The sequence below is a fragment of the Candoia aspera genome, chromosome 2 (genome assembly GCF_035149785.1).
Source record: "Candoia aspera isolate rCanAsp1 chromosome 2, rCanAsp1.hap2, whole genome shotgun sequence".
Taxonomy (NCBI): domain Eukaryota; kingdom Metazoa; phylum Chordata; class Lepidosauria; order Squamata; family Boidae; genus Candoia; species Candoia aspera.
In genome coordinates, this window is record NC_086154.1 from 64,620,621 (window position 1) to 64,629,023 (window position 8,403).

The following is an 8,403-nucleotide window of genomic DNA, read 5'->3' on the forward strand; positions in this document are numbered from 1 at the left end:
CAAGAAGCAAGATTTCTGTGACTTGCTGGCTGGACCCAGGGAGTTGGTTGGCAAGAGTCAGTCACACACTCCTGCCTGCTTCTCTGGTTTCGTGTGCTTGCCTGATCCTTGTTCAGCCAGCTAAATAATGGAGGTAGTGGGAGTAGGGTGAGGCTGAGGTGAAATTGACGTACTATAATGTCTACCATGGCAGCCTTGACTCCCTGTGGCAGACTTGCCCCAAATTTTGGCTGTTGCTGTATAAACCAGCAGGTGTATGTGCTGGGTTTTGATAACCCTAATCCTTGGTTTAAGGGTGCAAGTTACACTGATCCACCTCAGCAACGGGCTCCATCCCTAGTCCTAAAATGGAAGGTCTGCTCCAAAACCAGTTCTAACTCATGGAAGCTTTGGAGGGAATGTTCATTTATCCCATCTGCTCTGTGGAAAGGGGAAACAGAAGCAGATTCTATTAAAGGGAATTCAGCAGGCTGACTATTTTGGTACTGGAACTAAAAATGTACAGCTGATCCTTCCTGAGTGTTTTTCTGCCCCACGTATATTATTCCTTGTCAAAACAAGGGTGGTGGCATTTGGAGGAATTGGGGGCCTATTAAAATCGTAAGATCCATCTTGTGGTCTGATACTCCATCAGAAATGGTGGCCAGCCAGAGGGGCCTGAGGGAAAAACTCACAAATACAGTGTGATAGAGTTGCGATGGTATCCTCCTGTTTTGTCTTGTAATGTAGTCGTATCCAGAAGCATTCTGCCTCTGAACATTGTTTCCTTGTCACTTTTGGGCCTGAGCAGCTGGAGTTTTGGCTGTTTTCCTCCAAAGAAATAGCAAAGAAGGGAAGAGCAAAGTCATGGATGTCCTAAGATAACCTCTCCCAACCCAGGGCCCTCTGGACAACAACCCCCGTACACTCAGCCACTGGGCTCACTGCCTGGGGGTTTTGAGGGGTGATCACTCCACGCATCTAGATGGGGAATCAAGTTGGGAAGAACTCTCCTAAGGGCTGTAGAGGAGACTTGAGCAAGGAACCGCCTTATCCTAGGACGGCCCTGGACTGCAGAAAGTCCGGTGGATGGGGGGTGAGGAGGAGAATATTTCCTGCAGAATCAGTGGATGATGGTGCATTACGTGGTGGTGTGAAGCTACTGGTTTCAGAGTCCTCTGCCAGAGGGAGCTGGGCTAAACAAGGCAGATTCTGCACAGCTCACTCAGCCACCTGAGTCGGAGAAACTTTACCCTGATCCTGTTTCTGGGCAGATGCCAGGGGTAGGTTTTGGCAAAGAGGTTCCTGCCAATCAGAGGAAAGGTGTCTGCCCTTCAGGTGTTGTGAGGGCAGTTGCCTGCCTCCAGCAATTAGGTTTTTCCTGTTGTTCCAGTTTGTTGAGATTGATTTCCCAGGCTAAAGTTGATGCCACAGCCAAGCAGCCTGCCATTACTTAGGCACTTCCTCCCAACAATCAGCTTGAGGGGCCTCTTTCTTATGCCCTCTTATGCTTAGCCGAGTAATCCATGCGGTTGCCCTGAATCCCATCAAGGCACAGTTTCAGGTCCTGGGCTCCTGCCTCATATTCTAACCTTAATCTTGTTGTCTTAGCCTTTAATAGCTGTATGCTGCATAGACATTCAACAGATGTATCTCCTCCTGGTACAGTAAGTGGGGTGGGTGGGGAGGGAAGCAAGGCAAATTCTGCTTGTTGGGAACTTAATTAAAACCTTAGAGCCTCTTTAAGGAAAAGAAAAAGTGGCAACCATTGTAACTTAAGGCTGATTCACAGAATATACTTTGCAGTCACAAGACCACTCTTTTAATATGCTTCCCTGTGTGTAAAATGACTTTTCTACTCATCGGTCCCCTGTGACTGGATAATAATCTGTGGATTTGGCCTTAAGTCCCTAATAGGCCTAAATTAAGACTACCACCTTGCTCCTACTGTGATACATAGTTATCAATGAGGGTGATTTCATGTTAAGTCTCTCTTCCTGTAAGCATTACTGATTATGTTGCTAAGGAGACCAATCAAACAATAAAACTACAAACAAGGCAAGCATTTTTACTAGCTAATAGAGCGACATCTGGTAGCTCCCTCTTTCCAGAAAACAGAGCAAACCAAGGATGGCGTAAATTAGGCAGGTATCCACGGAGATAGGCCCGTTTAGTACCATATTACTCACCCCTGTTCCAGACACCTAGAAGGGCAGCTGGTGTCTAACTCTTACCTCTCAGAGAGTTTGGGTGAGCTATGTTCTCATGTGCAGATTGACCACTGAGGGAAACAGGAAGGAAAAAGAACCTGAAGGAAAAAAAGCTTGTTTCTAGTAACATTCCAACGAACCTGACACTAAGATTTATCTTTTCATTATAAAGCATCTTATCTGCATTGTTTCAAATAGGCTCCAGCATCCAGCCTGGAATTCTATCCTGATGATTCATTCTACCCAGGAGTAGATTAAAAGGTCTGCACCTCTCACATTTCAATTTCATTTTCCTGGGATGCTGAAATTGTCCTTCCTCTGTATCAACAACCCCTTCCACTAATTCTATAGGGTTAAAATTTTGCCCTCTTCCATGACGTGTTCATTGGTCCTAATAAAGGTTTAGTCTAAATTTGTTTTGTTGTTGTTGTTGTTGTTCTATTGTTTGTTTTTTAATGGAGCAATTTTGGCATTTGATAAACATCATGGACGTCATTTCAAGAGAGCCTGAACACCTCCACAAACATCTTCTTCAAAGTATTGCCCTGCACTAAGCTGGGGTCAACGCAAGGAGGTACAGGGGTGAAGTTGGCCATCATTAAAGGTACATAGTCTTGTATCCAGAATATGATATGATAAGGAAAAGTGGAGTTTAGTACATGTTTTCTAAACAATGGCCTTTGCAACATGGGGTGGGGGGAAACGTTGGGGTTGGCAGCAGTGCTCTAGATCACTCTCACCTGGCTATCTTTTGAAGCTGTGCTTGTGTTATGTAGTCCTGCTGCCACACCTTCTGTGAGGCTATTGGTCCCTGGATTGTCTGTACTGTTTTTAGCAGGCTATTTTGGTTTTGTTTTTTTAATTGTTTTAGTAGGCAAAGTATACTTGCCTACATTCTGTCATTGGATGGACATGGACTGCAGCTACTTTGTGCTGTTGGCATTGGTTCTGTTGGGTCATGTTTAGAGCAAAGCCCCATTCCAGGACCCTGCTGGTAAGGCAGCTGCTGGAAAGACAGAAGGGTAACAGCATACAGATGGTGAGAGGCAGCCCAGAATTCCTGTGAGGGAAGGCCTCGCAGCCTCCTGAAAGAGTCCAACTGCTGTGGGACTTCTCACACAACATTTTCACCAGGGCAATGTAGCTGAAGCTGACTAGGCTGTGATGTACGTGTGGAAAGATGGAGATGCAAAGGGGCATGAGAAGATTAAATGACAGAGCAGGGAAAGTCTCCTCAAGAGGCAGGGTGGAATGCAGTTGGGATCTGAAAGGACCAGACTGTCCAGCCCTCTTGGCTCAGACACACAGAGGCCAGAGGCTGACTAATTTCCCCAGCTTTGTGGCTCAAAATAGAAAAACTTGAAACACTGACCCTCAACCTATCTAAAAACAGCTGTTGGCGCCATGGGACCTAGATTCCACAAGCCAGAGGGCCTAGCTCCAAACTCCTGCACTCCTTCCAAGCTCTGTGATGCTGTAAGCCTGGAGCTCCTGGGCTTCAGAAGGAGATTCTACTGAACAACCCTCATAGTGCAAGTTGGGCTGAGGCTGGGCTGAATGATGGTCCCTACTTTCTTTCAGTTATACCACAGAGAAGTGGCAGCTAGCAACCCTTAGTAATATTGCCTACACTTGGGAATATTCACACATATACCCACCCTCAGGCTGCATTCATTCCATGTGCTTAACTTGATAACTGATAACCCACTTTCTGAATTCATATGACCCTACCCAAGGTGACCACTAACCAAGCTGAGTATATTTAGCAATGCTAAATCTTGATCTCACCCGGGAGAGCATATAATGTGAGTGCAGTCACGATGTTTAAGGTTGACTGGAAAAAGGCAATTGCCCCATCCCCTTCTGCCAGGATTGGTGGCAGGGTGGGTAAGGGTAAAAAAAAGGCAAGATGCTGGCTGCAGCTGCATGACTGAAGTTCACCCATTTTTTATGTGTGTCGCATGTACGATGCATGGAAAAAAGGGGCAGGGCTTCAGTGGCTTGGTCACTTGGTCAGGTCACCATCATCTTGACATTTTTGACACACACACCCACAGATGCCCCTCCCTGCCTTCATGCCTAGCAAGCAGATGTTATACATTTTCTTTTTTATTATTATTATGAATTTTATTAAGTTTGAAGAGGAAGATAAAAGCTACGAAAAAACAAAAAACTACCAAAAAAGAGAAGAAAAACTAAAAAGGTGTGAAATCACAAAAGAGGGGTTTTTTCCACATTACAGAAAGATGTGACTTCTGACTTTTAACAGCAAGGATATACAAAAATTTTCCACAATCAATCTCTTAACACTATATTAAACCAAAATCACATTATTTCTATGAATCATTCCCCTTTAACACATAATAAAAATCACTAAGTACAGTTCCTCCCTCCCCTTATATTAAAATAAAGAAAAAAGAATTCATATAAACCTCCTAAACAACTCCCCCACCAAAAATAACACTTATTTAATTATTCCCTTCCTCCTCCTATTCTATACATTTCTGTCTACTATAATAAAAGTCAAACTGAAAAGCACATAAATTGTCTGCCATTATACTAAATAATACAACAGTTTTAACAAACTTAATCTTAACCCCAAAAAGAAAAGCAATTTGAAACAATGAACTTATTTCAAATTCTTAAAACCATCCAAATAAACATTTTTATACCCTAATAATCTTAATCCATATCCTTAAAAGCAAATAACATCAGTCAAACTCAGATTTTATACATTTTCATATGGTTGCAACGGCCCATCCTCAAAGGAAGGAAAGAAATAATTTTTTCCTTACTTCCAGCCACTTCCAGAATGGCCCTCCCAGGTGCTGTCATTGAATTCAGCAGCAGATGGCCAAGTCATAGACAGAAACACGATTTCTTAAGCAAGGAAAAACAACACGTAGGCTTGAAATAAGTTTAACATACCTAAGGAGGTTAAATACCCTTTTAAAAAAATTAACAAAATCAAGCTCCCCAACATAAAAAGGATAAAAATCCCAGCCATGTGATGTCATTGCCTCTTGGCTCCATCAGTCCTGGCTCTCAGCCACCCATAAAGGGTGGCAACCCCCAACCACCAAAAGATGCCCAACTCTGAAGTATTTGCACCTCTTTATGGAGGGAATGTATGAAAGAATATATGAAGCACATGCTAAAAGTGGGCATTTCCAGTGCTGGGATGGGGAGCGAAACAAGTACCAGCTAGTGCCTGAGTTAAATACAAAGCCATCAGCTTAGACCCAGCTGCTGCAAGGATCACTGGGAGAAAGTTGCTTTCTGCTACTTTCCTTTCCACCCTCCACATGATTGAAAAAGGAATGAAAAGAAAAACAGGAATAAAGATGGATTTGCTGCAGCAGCTCCATTTTTTTACAGAGCTGTTCTACGACTCTGCCTGTCAGCCAGCAGCAGGAAGAGAAAGTTAATTCTTTGTTAACCCTTTCTTCCCTGTTTAATTGTTAGATTAACAATCCCAGGGATGTTTTGGACTAAAGTAAAATCCCTCTAAACCCAGCACCAAGTGAATTTAGCTGTTTACACAATACCTTCACCCTTCCTTGACCCTGTTAAACTTGTTGTGCATTGGGGTCACTGTGTCAGTTCACATGAAGCATAAACTTTGTTCAGGGTACTTACATCCAGGTAACAGCTGGATCCTTGAAATCAAGCATGGGTTTATTTTACACAGGGAATACTATCTATAATGGGTCCAGCAATTTTTGGTACTTTTATATGCAAAAGCATGAATCTGACACTTTTTGGCACCATATGGCGCAAACATGGATCTGAGGCACAGACCATCTTGAAGTTCCATAATCTGTACGTAGCATTTATACATAACCATCACTAAATCAGAGGCTACAGCCATCTGCACACAACTTAACGCAATCATAGTTCCAAATGTTTTGGGCACAGTTCAGAGCAAACATAAATCTCACGTTCTTTTTACACGAGATCCCTGCTGAATTGGCAGTGAATCATAGATCATCACATCTATCTACTCACCATGAGCTATCACAGTTGCAGATCTGCCACTTTATGCCACTTCTATAGTACAAAATATGGAACTAAGACATGACTTTTCATGATTTTTTACATGGAACCACATGGAATTACCATAAAATTACACATAACATCTGAAGGGTTTTGGTACTGCAGTGCAAATATATGGATCTTATGCATGGATTCTCACAGAACATTGGGGTTTTACATGGGATCTACATGAATTCTCCATGACATTGTAGATCATAGATATCGGCACAGAATGAATAATGATTATCCTGGATCTAATGATTTTAATGCCACTGTTTACAAAAACATAATGCCACTATATGAAAAAGGTAACTAAACATGACATTTTATTGTTTTTGTTTTTGCAGTATTATATTGCTCACAGTGATCAGATCCAGGACTGTTAAGTATCACTGAATGCTGACAGATCTGATTTATTATTTGATTGTCATTTCAGGAGGATCTGTCATGAGTAAGGATGGTGAGCAGGGGGCTCCCATCCAGGCTGTAAAGCGCATGCGTAGCACTGAGGAATTAGGTAGCCATTCCAAGAGACACAGATCGGGCCCGCCTTAACCTTTGGGGTTTATATGTCTGGGTTTTTCCCACGCTTCTTCAGTTTGTTAGGATTTTCTGTTATGTAGCAGTAATAAAACACTAGAGACCTATTCCTTGTCTCAGCGTGGTTCCTGGCTGTTAGGACAGGATCCAATGTAAAAATCTTATAAAATCCAGAGAATCCTTTTTTGCTGTCCTGGGTCCAACTTTCCATTTTTCCCTTACACTCTTCCCACCGATTCTAAACACGTATGTCATAAAATAGAACATTTTAGGTTGTCCTCACTTACCGACTGACTTGTTCAGTGACTATTGGAAGTTATGATGGTGCTGAAAAAATAACTTTATGGCCAATGCCCACATTTATGACCTTTGCAGCCTCCCTTAGTCATGTGATCAGCATTATAGTCAGTATGTTGTCCCGTGCCTGACCTGTTGTTTTTCTCCCCACCCTTGCAGAACAGAGAGATTGGAGAGGAAGGGATTACAAGACAGTAAACTGGCCCACAATGGGGAATACACATTGAAAGGGTGTGCTTGGGGCTGGGAGCTGTAAGCATGCTACACAAACAGCCCAGTGTATTCCCCATTGTGGACCTGCTTACTCCCTTGTAATCCCTTGTGTATTTACATTCATTGTAGAGTAATTCCCTTTTTGCTAATTATTCCAGTAATGGGGTGAGCATTCCAAAGGGTGGGGGAATGGAGAAAAGGAAAGCACAGTCGTGGTCACATGATTTCCCACTTAGCAACCACTTTGCTTAGCGATGGAGTTGCTGGTCCAAACTGTGGTTGTTAAATGAGGACTACCTGTAGAGATGGATTGATCTTGAAGATTATATAATACAAACACCTAGTCTACACAGTATTTTATCAACTACTATAATCTTACACAGGCATTTGGCTGACAGTAAATAAGATTGTTAACTCATTAACTGATTACATTCAATGATGATTAATGGATATCATTGTACTAAATCCATTAAGATCTTTCTAAAACACTGGCACATAGGGTCATTGAGAGTGGGATTTGTCTGTGCCCCACTTTCCCTACTAGTTCAGCTTTGTGCAGCCAAATGCTTGCATAGATGACCCTCCAGGCTTGCTTTAAATATTTCCAAACAAGGAGAGCCTAGTGCCATTCAAGTCTGCCTGTTCCACTGTCCCAAAGTCATACAGTAGGAAGTTTCTTCTCGTGTTTGGTTAGATTGTTGTCCTGCCCACAGGCAGTGCCCCTGCGCCTCTGAAAATACGTATCCTTTGAACATATCTTTCTGAGTTTTTGCAAGGAATTGTGCTCCCAACTAATCCTTAATAGATAGGCTGCCTGGCCATCCAGGCCAATGGTATTTAGAATTTTTCTTTAAAAATAAGCACTCTGAAATTACATATACATTTGCTAAATTCTTTGTCCATGTCATAAGGCTTTGCTGTGTTGACACCTAATATCAGAACTAAGTAATTTACTTAAGTTATCAGATTGTGCTGTATTCTCATATTGCATTTGATTGTTTTAACTTTTATGATCTGTAATAAAATGTTTGTTCATTCTTTCATTTTCTTGCCATTTCTATCCATTGTGTCTTCTTTTCCTGCTCTCTGGACAGAGAACCAACCAAGCTACTCCATGTTCTGTGTGGCA